This window comes from Gordionus sp. m RMFG-2023, chromosome 1 (genome assembly GCF_954871325.1).
Source record: "Gordionus sp. m RMFG-2023 chromosome 1, tfGorSpeb1-WG-v2, whole genome shotgun sequence".
Lineage (NCBI taxonomy): Eukaryota > Metazoa > Nematomorpha > Gordioida > Chordodea > Parachordodidae > Gordionus > Gordionus sp. m RMFG-2023.
Genome location: NC_088775.1, coordinates 5,996,249 through 6,013,862, shown reverse-complemented (window position 1 = coordinate 6,013,862; position 17,614 = coordinate 5,996,249). Strand labels below are relative to the sequence as shown.

General features: G+C 28.3%; 1 long non-coding RNA gene across 2 annotated transcripts; it reads left to right on the top strand.

Moving 5' to 3' along the window:
* Positions 1-2,351: 2,351 nt before the first annotated feature.
* Positions 2,352-12,132, top strand: LOC135931532 (uncharacterized). Of its 2 annotated transcripts, XR_010573073.1 has the most exons (3): positions 2,352-3,088; positions 8,555-8,835; positions 11,854-12,132. It is a non-coding gene; the product is annotated as an uncharacterized LOC135931532 (long non-coding RNA). The 2 variants fall into 2 exon arrangements; XR_010573072.1 differs by lacking the exon at positions 11,854-12,132 and having other exon boundaries at positions 8,555-9,891.
* The last annotated feature ends 5,482 nt before the right edge of the window (positions 12,133-17,614 follow it).

Below are 17,614 nucleotides of genomic sequence, written 5' to 3'. Positions count from 1 at the left end.
TGCATTATAAAAGTTATTGCTAGATTTTTTTAATAATATTTTTTCAATCGAAATCAAAGATAGATTCGATAATTGATTTTGGCTAATCCTCTTTCTGCAATAAGATTTTATTCTTTTAAAGATGAAAAACTCCGTTCTGCACTTGATGTTGTAGAAGTTAGTTAAGATGAATTTGCATCTTTAAAACTTTTCATCAAATAGGTGCATATTAAAATTCAAGTATTACATTAACATTCTTTTTCTTTCTAAATTCAACATCCCAAAATACTACCTTTAATTCGGTTTCCAGCTTGTGTAAGTCGAAAAATTGAGAATAAGTGTCATTTAAATTATCTAATAAATATTTTGAGAAATTTTGATTATTTGGAATTTACTAATATCTAACAATTCAACGAATTTAATATCTTTTGGTGTAAGACATATGAAATAGAATTAATCAAATCATTTTGAATATCGCTTAATAGTCTAATAAAAACTGCACTATTTCTATATGATGTTTCAATAGTAAATTTTCTCCGCAGGCAAATAAATTAATTCAATATAATTCCTCTATTTACTGAATTAGAAGTACGAGCTCCTGAATTCCAAGAAAACATATAGAGTTGATCAATATTTTCAATATTTCTCAATTTGATTTGACTTTAGAATTATGCTGCTCGATTAATATTTTGCGCATCGAATCTATCATATTTTCAATATGATTTTGGCCAAATGTTTTAAATTGAATCATCGACTGCAAATGAGCCGTTGATTCTTCATGCCATTTAACTGCTTTGAAAAATTATTCATATCCGAAAATCTTTTATCATACCAAACATATTCTTCCTTTGGGAATAATAGGCATGACCAACAATACAGAGAATTAGAAAATTCACATCCAATGAGCCATTCATATTTTTCATATTTATAGATAGAAAAATTACGGGAAGTTTTGATTTCTTTTTTTAAGTTTTCTAAAATTGGTTTTGGCCTTCCTTTTTCAATAATCAATTTTTTAGCATCAAAATATCTTGAGCTAAATGATAATGTTAATAAATTTTCAATAATACAATTACAATTATTAAACATTAATTAAGGATTTTAAAAACGAAAAGTTTTTATTTTACAAAAGTAAGGAAAAAAATATTATATAAAAAAATTTCTTTCTCTTTTATTTATTAAAAAATAAGCATTTTTTTTATTTGCTTCAATGCTTATTTTTTAATAGTAAAATTACACAATACTATGGAATGATTTTCTCTTTAATAGTTAATTTTATAACGTGTAAAAATAATAGTAACCTTTTTAACGTAGTAACAATAATAGTATTTCTTAATATAGTAAAATGATATTAATTTTTTAACGTTATAAAAATTATATTAATCTTTTTAACGTTACTAATCTTTTTTACGTTATAAAAATTATATTAATTTTTTAACGAAGTCAGTTTAGTTTATTTAGCATAGTACAAAGATTATATTAAGTTTATTTAAAAATTTTGTAAAAAAATTTTCAAGGGAAGCAATGCTTCCCTTGCTTCTATGGACGCTTCGTCACTAATCTGATTTTAAACAATACATTGAATCCGGAAGCTAAGGGTTTTAATCTAAACAAGATTTTTTTTTCAAAAACCTAGGTTTTTTCTCCAATTTTAGATTTGTTTCGAATCCCTTATCCTATTAATCATTAGAAATCTAAAAATTAAATATATGAGCAAATCTAATATTTAAAGGAATAATAAGTAAAAATATTTACTAATAATTTGATTTACTACTTTGCCCTCATATTTATTTATATTTCCTACCCAGCTACATGTCGCATGAAAACGATGTAAGTAAATGGCTCCTAGTCCTACCATTCTTAGTTATTTTTTACAATAAATCAATGATAATAAATATTACAAAAATCTATTATTAGGTTTAAAAGAAATTATTTTAATATTATGTAATATAAATTATTTATAAATTTATATATAATATTGAATAAATAATATATATTATTTTATAAATTAATTCTATTAAATATGTATATAATATTAAAATATGTAATATATAAATCATAAATATAAAAAATAAATTATATTATAATTATTTTATTATAATAAAATCATGTAAAATCTTACCATTTTATATTTACTAAAATTTATATTAATACAATTTATATATTTCCCTTTATAACACATTAGATTAATATTTAAAATATAAATTACTTTAAATACTAGAATTATATATTTACTAAAATAATATTAAATATTGGCATTATATATTTTCTAAAATTTAATAAATTTTTCTTTATATCAAATTAATTTAATTTAATATAGATTAAATAGCAAAATATGTCTAATCTGTAAAAGTTAAATATTTAATCTCCGGTTCAATTTTAATAGGTCCATTAAACCATTACAGCCATTTTAATTTATTTACTTTTTTAATAATAGTAATTGCGAACCAAAACCAAAATTTAAACCTATATTTCTTAACTTAATAATTAATTCATTAATCTTTCAACATTACAGGTTTGTAATATTTAGCATTATTTTGTTTATTATGTTATATTTTGTAGATTTTTCCTCACAGGAAACCATACATAACAAATAACCCAATCAAAAAAATTAACAATAAATTCAGATATCCCCAATTACAAAAGACTCAGTAAACCTATACATGAACAGGCGAGTAAGAAACAATGGCGCAAGTAACGATTCAAAAGTATTACCTTCTACGATGATCCCTTAGCCGATTACATAATCAAAGAAGGAACAAAATAAATGATTCCGAATTGAAGTCTAAAATTAATGACCTACTTGAGCATAATAATGGATTATCCCAGTGTAAAATTTACTACCTAATCAAAATGAGTGATTCGGGAATATCTAGATTGTGTTAAATCAATGTAATAAAGCCGGAAAAGAACCCGATAAAATTGTTATCAATATTCATATTGCCTAAAAATATAAACATGCCATTCCAAAATATATTCTATTAGATGAAACAGGCTTTCTTGTCTTTAAATTTAACAATCATAGTTATTGATATCGACTATTTCTCACATTTTCTTTTAAGTTAGCAGATAATATCCTCCATTCATGGAAAATATCGTCTCTTTTCCAGTATGCTATTTTAAATTCATATTTTTTTGAGCTGAGATAATGTTGCCCACATGTCAAGAAAACTAAATATAAAAAATGAAAACAACATTACTTGTCTATGTTATTTTTTGCATTTTATTTTTATATACAGGGTTGTAGGTGTTTTATTTGGTAATAAATTAAAAACAAAGACCATTAAATGGTATAGTAAATAAGTTTGAAGGGCTTAAAAGATATAAATACCACATTTATGTAATAAAAAAAATTAGTTTAAATGAATATTTTTTTCAAAATATAAACCTTATTTTAACTTAAAAAAATAATAGTCTGAAGAAATTTTTTAAAAATAAATTTTTTTATATAAATGTAAATGCCATTCTTTATTTATATATCTTAAATCTAGATTTGGAATGCTCCACTCAACATTTTCAAAATTTTTAAGTTAGAAGTGGATAATATTTTTACCCTATATATGTGAAAATAAAAACTAGATTACAAAATATTAATTTTTTACCCAAGTTGTTGTCAAAATTTACCAATAACTTTTTCCTATATTATATTTCAATCTTTAATGATGATTTTCTCATTTTAAACATTCAAAATTTTTGTTAGAAGTGGATAATAACTTATTTATTCCCAATATATATAAAAATAAAAATTAGATTAAAAAATATTAAATTTTAGCCAATGTTATTGTCAAAATTGTTCAATAACTTTTTCCTATATTTTATTTTAAACTTTAATGTTGATTTTATTATTTTAAACATTTGCACAAGTGGAGCACTCCAATTCTAGACCAACAATATACCTGGACCCAGAGCGAACTGTTAAATCATTATAAACTTTTATAAATATCTGAACCGTAACTGAACTTATATAATTATTTTTTGAAGGAGTAAAATGAACCTTTATAAAAACTTTTAAATGGTTATGTTTTTATTTTAGAAATGGATAATTTGAATATCCAGAATTATATAAACTTGCTTTTATAGTACTGGTGGTTTCTGCAACACAAGTTTCTGTAGAAAGGGCTTTTTTGGGTCTAAAATTTGTTATCGTCACAAAGTACAAAAATTAATCCATTTATTTTAGAAATTTTTTTACTTATATGTTCAAATAATATATTTTAAATAGTTATTTTGAATCTTATATATATTTTATATATATAATTCATAGATGCTTATAATAAAAATAAATTAGAAAATGGTGTTGCTTCAATAAAAATTTTTTTTAACATTAATGAACCTTTATAAATAATTAGTGAGCCAAACTGAATCTTTATAAATTCTTTTTAAGAAACATAACCAAAATGTAATCATTATAATTTTTTATATACTGAACCGTAACCAAACTGAATCGTTACAAATAACGGTTCAAATCCCTAACGATATATAGAAAAATGCCAATCAAAAACATAGCAACAACCCAATAAAAAAAATTTAGTTTACAAATCCCAAACCAATTAATAAAATATTTATTTTTTAAAAATTAGATAATATAAATTTCAAATTTTTTTTCTCTACAAATATAGTTGAATATTTATTTTGTATATATTATAATAATCTATAATTATAAGTACAGGAATAATGATTTAATTTTGTGAGAAAATATATTTTAATATTGTATTTTCGTTTGAGTTTTGAGTGTTTTTCGAAATTGACATCTATTTTTATATAAATAGAAAAGATAAAAATATATTTAGAATATTTATAGGCATAAATTTATATTACCTTTAATTGATTGGTTGTCCCCAATAATCAAGTTCCAAAAAATAATGCATATGATTATAAAGATTTGTAAAATTACGAAAATTATATTAAACGTGATATGTATTTTTAAAGAAAGAAAACCGCGATATTAAAATACGAAGTAAAGAAAATGCGCGGTATTAAAAAAAGAAAAATTAAACATGATATCGTTTAAATTATTGCCTCCTACCATTTGTCCTCCTAGAGATAAACTGATGATAGAGATTGCAAGATCCTTTTAAGACATAGGTGACGATTAACTTCGGAAGCATCTTTTCATTGGTTTTGGTGCAGATGCCTCTTATTAGATCGTTCTTTGAGTACCCGGAACCCAGGGAAACAACCGATCGAAACGATGAGTACGTTTGAACTGCATTACCCCTTGTTGTCTTCTCGTTATAAGCTACATCCGAGTAGCTAAGCAATTATCGAACGGGATAGTGATATCGATTTTAAAGAACTTGATTTCTGAGAGAATTGTGAATTCTGCAGCTACAGTTTTTTTTAATCGTTTGATGTCCAACGCGAGTGCAACATACAATTATTTAGACTTGTGAGAGGAATTTGTTTGATTGTCTAAACCTCCTATATTGCTAGTCTCGCGTTTAGTGATAGCTCGTTTAGTCTAGCCTGGTGGATAAATCTCTATTCATCGAACGATGTGTATTGTCTGCTCGTTAGGAAGAAATGACTGGTTGAGTGTTGACCATCACACTCTATAACCTTGCCCTGATTCCTGAGATCGAAGGTCCAGGTCTTTCTGCCACTGCCTCCTCAATCGCTTACGTCACCTTGAGCCTCGACAACGCCTGACATGCTCTTTTCCATGTGTTCCTATAGGCGTTTGCCGAGCTTTTGAATCGCTCATCGTTTACCCCAGATAAGTAAGATGTCACATCTTGGCCACGGTGTCTCTAAGCTCTGCATAACCCCTTTAACGAGGGGATCTTTTGAAGTTAAGAGCTTGAAGGCGTTGTCGATACGATAGATATCGCTATCCTCAGCCATCAACGGGATTCCGATAGCTCCTAATTTCCGTGACCCTTACAGGTAGTTGTTTGCTGCAGATGGGAAGAGAGCTAGTAAGGACTTTAATATTGAGCGAATCTCCTTGTCCACCTTGTCACAGTCCGCCTTTGCGAGGAGGTTACATCGCATTGGGAAGCTTAGTATGGGGAAAACAAACGTTTTGATGGCGTCTATCTTCTGCCACAGGGCTAACTTTGATCCGCTGATTTTCTGGGTAACTTCAAAGGTTCTGTTATTATTATCATATTTATCACACAAGAACCCTGTGTTGATGACGGGCTGCACTGATGATATGGAATGAAGACTCGATATCGTGTATTCTGGCAAAATAATTGTACTGTCGCTAAATCCTGGAAACTACACCTTTCATTTTAGTGGGCAAACTTCAGTTGGAGTCACAGAAAGTATTATCAAAATCAATGGCAGACGCCTTAAACACCTGAAAGAGTGTGAGTCAAGCCTTTCTGGGTAAACCAACAGGATTCTTATGTGATAAATATGATAATAATACCAGAACTTTTGAAGTCATCCAAAAAATCAGCGGATCCATGTTAACCCCATAGCAAAATATAGACCCTATCAAAAAGTTTGTCTTCCCCACCCTAAGTTTACCGATGTGATGTGGCCTCCTTACAAAGGCGGCCTGTGATAAGGTGGACAAGGAAATTCCTTCAATAATAAAGTTCATACTAGATCTCCCACCATCTGCTGAAACAACTCCTCTAAGGGTCACGAAAATTGGGTTCTCTCGGAATCCCGATGATGGCCGAGGATAGCAATAGCGATTGTATTGACAACGCCTTCAAACTTCTAACCACGAAAGATCAAACATTTGCAAAGTTTGGGAAACCGTAGACATTCTGACTGGGAGCATCTAGTGGATGTGTCATGGATCAACATCCCTGACTACTAATCTGAGATAACTAATAAGCGCTTCAAAAACTCAGCAAACCCTAAAAAACGCATAGACAAAGGCCCATCAGGCGTCGTCAAAGCTCATGATGGCATGGATGATTGATGTCTTATTCACCTAGGACGACTTTGTGCTGGATCCCAATTGTGGCGAGGTAGTGGTAAAGAGATTAATAGGTCACTGAGTGACTAGTACCTTCGAGAGCTCAGGATTGATGGCAAGGTTACTAACACCTGGCAAATCATATCTTCCTCACGAGCAGACAATATAGGACTCAATGAGTTACCACTAAACGCAAGACAAGGCCACAAGAGACCCGCGATTTTAGAAGTGCAGACAAGAATACGAAATAATCATTGCATGTTGCACTCGTGTTGAATGGTGGATCGTTACGATGTCGTTGTCAAACGATTAAAAAGAATCTAAGCTGCAGAATCTTATTTCTCGCAGAAATCAAGTTGTCTACGGTACACTCCTGAGATTGGATCTGGTGATTATAATCGATATCACTATCCTGTTCGATAACTTAGCATCTCTGTACATGATATAATGAGAAGGTAACAAAGTATCAAGGGGTAGTCAATGACATATATAATACCTAGACTGACGATTCATTCATTAAAAGTGTACATAAATGCAAATCATGTGGAGACGCCATCTTGGTTTCACTAATCATTTTTAAATTATAAACGAGAGCCTAATTTATTCTTATATCTGATGCAAACTTTATTAAAGAATTACCGGATCATCGAAATAATAAGACAGCAAGTTATCAATTTAATAGTAGTTTTTAACATGAAAATAATTACTATATGTGTTACCAAAATGGCCGGTCCAGCTGATTTGCTTTTAACGACGTTTAAAAATGAATTTTAATGAATGAATCGTCAGTCTAGGTATTATCTATGTCATTGGGGGTAGTACAGATTCGGAAGCAAATGTACTCATAGCATAGGTATAATTAAATCATGTAAAATCTTACTATTTTATATTTACTAAAATTTATATTATTACAATCTTATATATTTTTATTTATATCACATTAATTTTATATTAAATATATAAATTACTTTAAATATTAGAATTATATATTTACTAAAATTTATATTAATATAATAAGAATTATATATTTTCTAAAATTTTTAATTCTTTATATATAATTAATTTAATATTAATTACATAAATTAAATAACAAAATCTGTCTAATCTGTAAAAGTGAAATAGCCATTTTAATTTATTTTCTTCTTTAATATTAGTAATTGCTAACCAAAACCAAAATTTAAACCTATAAAAATTTTAAAACTAAATTTAATTATTTTTTTCATAATTTTTTTTTAAACAAATTTTTTTTTATAATTATTCTTAACTTATTGTAATGAATAATTTCATTATCCCTTATCTTAGATCCTTTTACAACTACATGATTGTAACATTTAACATTATATTGTTTATTAGGTTATAATTTTTAATATTTTTTCTTATAAGAAGAACCATCTTACTCTCAAAATTAGTGTTGTTAAACGGCTCGTTTTGAGCCGATTTATAAAAACGGCTAACTCGATATTTCTTCCAGAATAATACTACGCAAGCCTGAAGATTATGATTGTAGAAGGAACAAAGGTTTGGACATCTATTAAGCGAAATCTCGAGTCTTAGGCAATATTTTTCTGGGAAATATTGAGTAAGCCGTTTTTAAGGTCAAAACGAGCCGTTTAACAACACTACTCAAAATATTTCACTTTCAGCTTTATTTGAAAAAATAATATTTACCCAATCAAAAAACAATAATAAATTCAGATACCTATCCGCAAATACAAAACAACATAGCTAAAAATGGCTCATTATACATGAACAGGCGAGTATAAAAACAATGGCGCCAGTACCGATTCAAAAGGAATATCTTCTCCGAATATAACGATGACCCCTTGGCCGATTACATAATCAATCAAAGAAGGAGGAACAAAATGAATGATTCCGATTTGAAATCTAAAACTATATAGTTTACAAAATATAATAATGTATTGACGATAAAAAATATAGTTGAAAATTTACTACCTAATCCCAAAATTAATGATTCGGTAATATCTAGATTACATTAAATCAATGGGATTAAGCTGGAAAAGGTTTGGAATAGAACCCGATAGAATTCTTCAGATATTAGCAATATTATTGCTTAAAAATGAGAAACATGCCATTCTAATATATATTCTATTTAGATGAAAGAGGCGTCAATTCTTTTCTTTATTTTTTAAAATATATTATGATAATCATAGTTGTCGAAATCGACCATTCCTACCAAGATTTCTTTTAAGTTAGGTAAAAAAGGGAAAATAAATGCTCTGGCACTAATAATTTGTAATATTTATAGTTTTTTTGATAAAACACGGCGAGTAGCTACTCCGATCCAAACTTCCCATCACCAAACACCATTTGGGTCGTTTTTGCTATCTCGTTGGCGCCCCACCGATAGTTTCGTCGGTGCACAGGTCTAGTGTTGTTAAACGGCTCGTTTTGAGCCGATTTTTAAAAAGGCTAACTCAATATTTCGTCCAGAATAATATTACGCAAGCCTGAAGATTTTGTTTATAGAAGGAACAAAGGTTTGGACATCTATTAGCGAAATCTCGATGCTTAGAAAATATTTTCCTATCTAATATATTGAATTAGCCGTTTTTAAAAATCGGCTCAAAACGAGCCGTTTAACAACACTACACAGGTCTAAATATATTTTAAAGAAAATTAAACACATGAAAACATATTACTTGTCTGGTTTTTTTACATTTTATTTTTTATATATTAAAAAGTAATGCAAATAAAATTAAAAACCTCAATAAAACTCATAAAAATCTGTAAAACTAAGAATAAATAAAACCTAGAGGAAAGGTTTTTATAAAAATTGATGACAATTTGATAATTGTTAAAAATTCTAAATTAATATTCATTTTTGGGTTTCTCCTACAGGTACTGCAATACTAAGTTGTCCCTTAGGGGAGGGATGAGAAAGCCCAGAGCACCTCCCCAAAATTTTTTAGGGATTAGATATTAAGCTGATAAGAACAGATTTTTATTCAAAAAAAGATAGGTTAAAAAAAGTTTCCAAATAACATCCATAGTAAGATGTGTAATATATATATTTATATATATATAATAAATACAAAGTAATTTCTTTTTTCAACAAGTGATATATATTTTATGAAGAAAACCGCTATATTTATGTAGCATAGTAAATAAAACGCGCGATATTAAAAAGAAAAATTAAACGCAATATCGTCTAAATTATTGCCTCCTATCTTTGTCCTCCCATAGATAAATTGATGGTGCAGATTACAGGATCTTCTAATGACGTCAACCACGATTAGCTTACGAAGCATCCTCCCATAGGTCTTGGCACAGATACGCTTTATTAGGAAATCATTTTTAGCATACCAGGGACCCTACCATTATCGGCACAACTTCTACTGATGTGTAAGTTTGCCTCAGAAACTGGACTACCCCTTGATACTTTGCTTTCTTCTCGTTATAAGCTGCGTCCAAAGAAGCTACGCGATTATCAAAGGGAATAGTGACGTCGATTATAAAGGCTTGATTGCCTTTAGCTGTCACCAGGTCCGGTCTCAGAAGTGTACCGTCGACAACTTGATTTTCCGCAAGTATTGAGAATTCTACGGCTACGGTTGTTTTTAGTCGTTCGACGATGGCGTCGTGACGTTCCACCATCCAACGCCAGTGCCTCATGCAATGATTCAAGACGTGTGGGAGGGCTTCACTTGATTGTCCACACCTCCTACATCGCGGATCTCTTGAACAGCCTGGTCTCGCGTTTAATGGTAGCTCGTTGAGTCTTGCCCGGTGGATAAATCTCCTTTCACGAAAGGTAACAGAGAGACCAGAATCTTCGATAGCTCAGGAACTAGAATAGGGTTATGGAGTGTGTCGGCCAACACCTGGCGAATCATTTCTTCCTCACGAGCCAACAATACACATCATTTTTTGAACGAAGATTTATCCACCGGGTAAGGTTCAACGAGCTACCATTAAACGCGAAACCTGGCTTCAAGAGACCTGCGATGTAGGAGGTGTGGACAATCAAACGAAATTCTTCCACACGTCTAAATCATTACATGTTGCACTAGCGTTGGATGGTGGATCGCCACGATGCAGTGGTCAAACGATTAAAAAGAACTATAGCTGCAAAATTCACAACTTGCAGAAAATTAAGTTGTCGATAGTACACTCATGAGACCGGACCTGGTAATAGCTAAAAGCAATCAAGCTTTCGTAATCGACATTACTATTCCTTTCGATAATCCCTTAACTTCTCTGGACGCAGCTTATAACGAAAATAAAGCTAAGTATCAAGGAGTAATGCAGTATCTGAAACACACTGGTAGAAGTCGTGTCGATAGTGGTTGGCTCCTTGGGTTCCTGGTACGCAAAAAACGATATCGTAATTAGACGTATCTGCCAAGACCTATGGGAAGATACTTCGAAAGCTAATCATCGCGTTAATTTTATTTGTTTTTGTAATGGGATACTTCTATTCTAATTAATTTTAATTTCTATCATTCACGTTTTTTAAATAATATATATCGCTTATTCAAAGAAGAAATTACTTTGCATTTATTATATAAGTTTATAATAAACAGCATATTTTTCAAATGTTATTTGGAAACTTTTTAACATATCTTTTTTGAATAAAAATCTGTTCTGGGACCAGCATATTAAACTTATTTTTGGAAATTTTGGGGAGGTGTTGTTGATGCTCATCCCTCCCTTAAGAGTCAGCATGGTATAGTGTTTCAAACAACAAATCAATTTTGAATGGATTAAAACCTTTCCTAAAAGTTTTATTTATTCTTTTACAAATTTTATTTTTTAAGTTTTATTTGCATTACTTAACTTATTAATAATATTATATTAAAATAAAATGTAAAAAAAACAACATATATGTGTTATATTTAGTTTTCATTACAATTAGATGTGCTGACCAAACTATTGGCGACCTTCGTGGCCCCTCAATAAAGCGGTGTAAATCATATTAGTTATAAATTTTTTACATTTTAATTGCTAATTAATTTAAAAAAAAATAATTATAGATATCTCGGCATACATTTTATTCTTTATTTAAGAGAAAACTTATATCCAAAATCGAAATTGTAATGTTATTTATTGTCATATACAATATCTTTTTTCTTTATCTTTGTTATATTTTTTTACGCGAAATAATATATATGTGTAACAACGGTGCATGTATTTGATTTATATAATTTGTAAGACTCAATTGTATGATATTAAAGAGCAATTTATGCCAACATTTATATTAAGACTTCATATTTTCAATTTAAAATTTACCAATAAAATTATTCGATATTTTATGATTTTTGGGTTTTCAAATAATTAGCTTTGACAACTATTCTATCAGAACAACGAAAACTAGGTAAATTTTATTTAAATAAAAAAAGCTTAACGTTTGTTAAGGGAACAAAGGGTTAGCTGTGGAGTGAAATAGTTGTTAAAGTCACAGGGGAAGTTATATGTGGAGTGAAATATTGTTGTTAAAGGCAAAGAAGAATTCTATGGTTGAGTTAAGAGTTAATTAAGTACAGTTAGTTTGGATGCACTGTTGTGTTCTTTCAGTTTTTTTACTGATAGTCTCGTATTGTTTAATGCTACAATTAGTTAAAATATATTTAATGTTAATTATTACTTTTTTATAGATATTATTTTAGGTTAATTTGTTTTTAGATATTGTGTATGGATTTAATTAATTTAAAGAAATTTTTTTTCAATTATTTTAATGAATTATTTTTAAACTAATATTTTGAGCTACAGTATAATATAATGAGGGCAGGGGTAATATTTCTGATATGGTTGGGAGTTTTATATTTCAGCTTGAGAGAGTTCCGAAATAAGAGTATTAGAATACGGGGGCAGACGTTGATTGAGGGTCACAACGGGGAGGAAGATAGGTTTGGAATAGTGTTGTTAATCGGCTTAGGCGAGTCGCCTCGAACAGAGCTGACCCAAATTTTGGGTCTTTTTTTTCGACCTCGACCCGAGTTCAAGCGGGAAAAAACGACCTCGACCCAAAATATAGGTCGTTTTTTCGACCTCGACCTAAAATATGGGTCGTTTTTCGACTCAGACTTGGAGCTTGGTTGTTTTTTCCGACTCAGACTTGAAGTTTTTTTTTTAAGGCCAATGTGTAAAAATATATTTTGCAAACATGTTAAATTAAAATTTCAGTGAAAATGTACCATAGGAAAGTGACAATTGCCATAATGTCATTTTTGAACTTTTTTCAATTTTTTTAATCAAATGGTTAGCAAACATGTTAAAATAAAATTTTATTGAAGATGTACCATAGGAAAGTGACAATTATCATAATCGTCATTTTTGAATTTTTTTTAAGGCAAATGGGTAAAAATATATTTTGTAAACATGTTAAATTAAAATTTCATTGAAGATGTACCATAGGAAAGTGACAATTGTCTTAATCGTCATTTTTGAATTTTTTTAAGGCAAATGGGTAAAAATATATTTTGTAAACATGTTAAATTAAAATTTCAGTGTAGATGTACCATAGGAAAGTGACAATTATCATAATCGTCATTTTTTAACTTTTTCGAATTTTTTTATACAAATGGGTAAAAATATATTTTGCAAACATGTTAAATTGAAATATCGGTGAAGATGTACCATAGGAAAGTGACAATTGTCATAATCGTCATTTTTGAACTTTTTTCGATTTAATTGAAGCAGATAGATAAAATTATATACTGTAAACATGTTAAATCAATTTTTCAGTGATGAAAATCCTTGAAAAAATTAAAATAGCCATGTTGATAATATTTTTGGTATATTTTGAAGAAAATAAAAAAAATTTCGAAGTATTGTAAAAAGTGGTTAATAAGACGCTACTTTATTGAAAAAATAGCGGAAACTCTTACAAAAACAGACTTTGAAATACTAATTATAAATAAAATCAGTTTTCCAAAAATAAATAAGTATTTATATGAGATAGTTTGCCAAACATGTTTTACAAATAAGATTTTTACTATTTGATTAAATAGAGTTTAAAAATAATTATGACTTTTATCACTTTTCTATGGCTTTTATTGAAATTTTAAATAACTAGTTTATAATTTATATTTTAACCATTTTGTTATAAATATTCCAAAAAAATTATCAACATGGCTATTTTAATTTTTTCATCACTGAAAAATTGATTAAACATGTTTGCAGTATATATTTTTATCTATCTGCTTCAATTAAATTGAAAAAAGTTCAAAACTGACGATTATGAAAATTGTCACTTTCCTATGGTACATCTTATATTTTAATTTAACATGTTTACAAAATATATTTTTACCCATTTGCCTTAAAAAAATTCAAAAAAGTTCAACAATGACGATTGTGACAATTGTCACTTTCCTAGTACATCTCCAATGAAATTTTAATTTAACATGTTTGCAAAATATATTTTTACATATTTGCCTTAAAAAATAAACTTCAAGTCTGAGTCGAAAAAAACGACCCATATTTTGGGTCGAGATCGTTTTTTTGGCTTGGACTCGGGTCGAGGTCGAAAAAAACGACCCATATTTTGGGTCGAGGTCGTTTTTTTTCGGCTTGAACTCGTGTCGAGGTCGAAAAAAACGACCCGAACGCGACTCGCGGCGTTTTAACAACACTAGTTTGGAAGAGTAACCTAGTTACCGGTAGTTAATGCAAAAACGGGCAAGTAATTAAGATTTGCGAATAGGTGAGGATAGTGTCGAATACGTGTATTGAATATATTATAATTTTAAAGGAATAGTTAATTTGTAAAGATAAAATGTTTAAATTGTAAAAGTAATTTGAAAGGTTTAAATTATATAAGTAAATTAAAGGACAATTATATAAAATAATTATCCATGGTATATAAATTTTAGTAGCATAAATATAGAGGTCGAAAATGTAAAAAAGGAGAAAAATTAAAGTAATTTTTATATAATTTTTTAGTATGATTTTATATTTTAGTTTATTTTATTTTAGAATAATTTTGATCTATATATTTAATAAATTAATTTGGTTAATTTCAACTTTCAATAATTGTGCCAAAACCGTATATACTATGGACCTAAAACTTCAGTTTAAATTTTAAAAATGGCATTCTGTAAATTTTAAAATTGAGAAATTCGAATCCCCATACGACATATACATTAAGTTTAGAAGTAATACAAATATTAAAATACTTCACATAAAATCTGTAAAACTAAGAATAAATAAACTTTTAGGAAAGATTTTTTTAAAAATGGAACACAATTTAATAAGTGTTTAAAGTTCTAAATTAATTTATTTATTGTTAGTGCTATTCCAGCAAGCCCAGAGCATCTCCCTAAAATTTCTAAAAATATGTAATATACTAATCCCCATTAGGGGACGTACCAGATATCAGGGTTGAGCAATATCTAATATTTCCTAAAGGTTTATTTATTCGTCTTGTTTTTTAAATTTTATAAAGTATCTGGTATCTAAGATACAAATTATTTACAAGTGTCATAATCTTAACCAATTTTGTATTCAAAAAGATACAGATACTTTAAAAATTTTTTATATTAGCTAATTTAAATAGTATTAAAATTTAAAATGATATTGTTTTAAAATTTAAGAAATTTTAATCAGAATTTAGATATAAGATAATGTATGAATTATTACGTTGGTCGTCATATAACAATTTGCTAACAACTTGATTGAATCGTTTTATATCCGTCGATTTTAAAATAATGAAAAAATTGAATAATATGTTTATCTTCGTCGTGTCGTCATATTTTAAATGGAAATTTCTTTTATGTAAGCTGATTTTCAGCTTAGTCAAGCGACCGACGATAACTTTTCTCAAGAAGCCCCTCACAAATATACGTAGTTTTTATTTTCCCTAGAATCTAGTTGCATTGGAGATTTTATGAGAAAAGAAAACTTCAATCGATATTCTAACTTATGAGTTGAATTCTATCCTAAAATTATATATTTTAAAATTTTAATATTGCCTGAATAGTTTATAATAATGTTAGCAATTATTTTTTATAACCCAATATAACCATTTCAAAAACGAATACCATCTATTTTACATTTATTTATCGATATTATTGATTAACTAGGAACACTTGTAAAAATAATAATAATCATAAGGTATTTTAAATAAATTAATTGTATTTTAATTAATTTTAGATAATATATTTTTGAGCTATTGTTATTTGTAAGTATAATTCTCATTTTAAGAATTATATTTGTCATGTTGGTAGTTCAAAAATGAGATATTTCAACATTTTGCGGATAACATAAAAGTCATTCGCATTATGGTTATGGTTTTTTATAAAAAAAAATTTAAATTTTTAAAGCTAATATGCATTTAGGCTCAAAATATATATTAATCAGTTAAAAACATTTAAAAGTTCAGCCAATTACCAAAATACGCTAAATCTCAATTCAGAACAAATTTGACAATACTTATATAAAGAATTGAAAAATAATTTTCCCTATACCACCTGCACCTATAACTTCAGAGTTTATAACAAGCTTATTCTCAATTTAAATCACTAACAACACATTATCTTGGAAATAGAAATACAACACTCACATGCACTATACCTAATTAATTATTCTGATCCCATCGACAACAAAACTCTCATATACCAACATACCAGCAAATAACCCTACTCCAATGTTTTTGTCTTGTAGACAAAGTAACAAACTTCGCAGGTATTAAACCATCTTCTCATCATTAGCATGAAAGGAATCTGCCCATCCTGTCACAAACTTATTAATATAAATAAAGATGGCCATCTATACAAACATGGCCCATAAGCCCTCCCTTGCTCAGGTTCTAATACACTTTGCACAAAGCTAATAGAACCCCAATTAATATCAAACATATATAAGTAAATAAGAAATCATTAGAAGAATTTATCTTTATTAAAAAAATACCAACAATAAAACACATCCCATCTAGTGTTAATTCCCAGATCACAGACTACCTTACTAAATTATTTGATAATATAAGATTTGTCAAATTTAAATCATTGGAATCTCTTCACATTCCTTTTCAAATGCCTCTCAATCCCAAAAGATAACAAATCTATCTCACTACCTAACCTAATAAAAGACAGACTCAAAAATTTGAAAATTTAACATAATTAGAATTCATAAAAAATCCCAACCGCAATTTTTTTTATTTTAACATTTTTAATATATAAATAATAATTTTGAAAATAATTTTAAAAATTTATTCGAAAAACATGTCTAGTTTGTAAATTTCTTTCTATTTTATTTTTATCTAATAATAAATCAACATCATTTCATTCATATAAGTCAGTACAGGGGAGTATATCAACATCGATTGCAATACAAAAATATTCTCAAAAATAATAAATAATACAAATGCAACTACTGCGGAAATCGTATACATCTATCATGTAGTTCAACATTCACAGTCATAATGTGGGTCGAATCTTTTTCTCATGATATTTAACGACTCTAATATAAGTGCAAACCTTACATATGGAAGAACAAAAATGAGCAAGGCTTTCACAAGTGTTTTAGTTCCTGAATCCTGGAGGTCAATTCTAGACGATTTGAAATATGGGCATCCATATGCAATTCTAACAGATGCATCTAATAAGGGAAATATTAAAACATTTCCTTCGATCCTTCGCTATTTCAAAAAGATAAGAACATTTCAATAAAACTCTTAAAATTTTTTCATCGGATAGTAAAAATATAACGATGTAGCTAGCCACATAATGGTAAGTATAGCTGATTCAGGGTTATTAATGATTTAACCAGCTTTCTGCACTGATAATACCTGTGTATATT